The sequence below is a fragment of the Rattus rattus genome, chromosome X (assembly GCF_011064425.1).
Source record: "Rattus rattus isolate New Zealand chromosome X, Rrattus_CSIRO_v1, whole genome shotgun sequence".
Taxonomy (NCBI): domain Eukaryota; kingdom Metazoa; phylum Chordata; class Mammalia; order Rodentia; family Muridae; genus Rattus; species Rattus rattus.
The window spans coordinates 44,396,009-44,397,912 of NC_046172.1; positions in this window are offsets into that span (position 1 = coordinate 44,396,009).

Consider the following 1,904-nt stretch of genomic DNA (forward strand, 5'->3'; position numbering starts at 1 on the left):
AGGACTCTACATCAAACCAGATACCTCAAACTAATAGAAGAAAAAAAGTGGGGGAAGCATCTCAACACATGGGCACTGGAGAAAATTTCCTGAACAAAACACCAATGGCTTATGCTCTAAGATCAGGAATCAAATAAATGGGATCTCATAAAACTGCAAAAGCTTCTGTAAGGCAAAGGACACCATTGTTAGACAATGGTAAACCAACAGATTGGGAAAAAGATCTTTACCAATCTTACAAACTGATAGAGGGCTTATATCCAAAATATACAAAAGAACTGAAGAGTTAGACTGCAGGGAGGCAAATAACCCTATTAAAAAATGGGGTTCAGAGCTAAACAGAGAATTCACAGCTGAGGAATGCCGAATGGCTGAGAAACACCTAAAGAAATGTTCAACATCGTTAGTCATAAGGGAAATGCAAATCAAAACAACCCTGAGATTTCACCTCACACCAGTGAGAATGACTAACATCAAAAACTCAGGTGACAGCAAATCCTGGCGAGGATGTGGAGAAAGAGGAACATTCCTCCATTGTTGGTGGGATTGCAGACCGGGGCAACCATTCTGAAAATCAGTCTGGAGGTTTCTCAGAAAATTTTACATTGAACTACCTGAGGACTCACCTATACCTCTCGGGCATATACCGAAAAGATACCCCGACATATAACAAAGACATGTGCTCCACTATGTTCCTAGCAGCCTTATTTATAATAGCCAGAAGCTGGAAAGTACCCAGATGCCCTTCAACAGAGGAATGGATACAGAAAATGTGGTGCATCTACACAAAGGAATATTTCTCAGCTAACAAAAACAATGACTATGAAATTCATAGGCAAATGGATGGAACTGGAAAATATCATCCTGAGTGAGGTAACCCAATCACAGACAAATACACATGGTATCCATTCATTGATAAGTGGCTATTAGCCCAAATGCTCTAATTACCCTAGATGCACAGAACACATGAAACTCAAGAAGGATGACCAAAATGTGAATGGTTCACTCCTTCTTTAAAAGGGGAACAAGAATACCCTTGGGAGGGAATAAGGAGGTAAAGTTTAGAACAGACGGAGAAGGAACACCCCATACAGAGCCTTTCCCCATGTAGCCCCTACATATGTTGCCACCCAATTAGACAAGATGGATGAAGCAAAGAAGTGCAGGCCGACAGGAACTGGATGTAGATCTCTCCTGAGAGACACAGCCAGAATACAGCAAATACATAGGCAAATGCCAGCAGCAAACCACTGAACTGAGAACGGGATCCCCAGTTGAAGAATCAGAGAAAGGACTGAAAGAGCTTGAAGGGGCTTGAGACCCCATATGAACAACAATGTCAACCAACCAGAGCTTCCAGGGACTAAGCCACTACCCAAAGACTATACATGGACTGACCCCGGACTCTGACCTCATAGGTAGCAATGAATATCCTAGTAAGAGCACCAGTGGAAGGGGAAGCCCTGGGTCCTGCTAAGACTGAACCCCCAGGGAACTAGATTGTTGGGGGGAGGGCGGTAATGGGGAGGATGGGGAGAGGAACACCCATACAGAAGGGGAGTGTTAGGGGTTAGGGGGATGTTGTCCAGGAAACCAGGAAAGGGAATAACAATGGAAATGTAAATAAGAAATACCCAAGTTAATAAAGATGAAAAATAAATAAATAAAAAAATATTCAATTCAGGATATAAAAATATCTAACAAAGAGATGAAAGTACTGAAGAAAGACCAAACAGAAATCACACTGTAAGTGAAACTTTCATGAAGCTAAGCAAAGTCTTCAGTGAAAATTGAATTCAGCAATAAAATGGATCATATAAAAGACAGAATAGTAGGGCTTGACGTTAAGGTAGAGGAAATAGCTCATTAAGTTCATAAATGTCAATGAGATTTCAAAAAGTGTA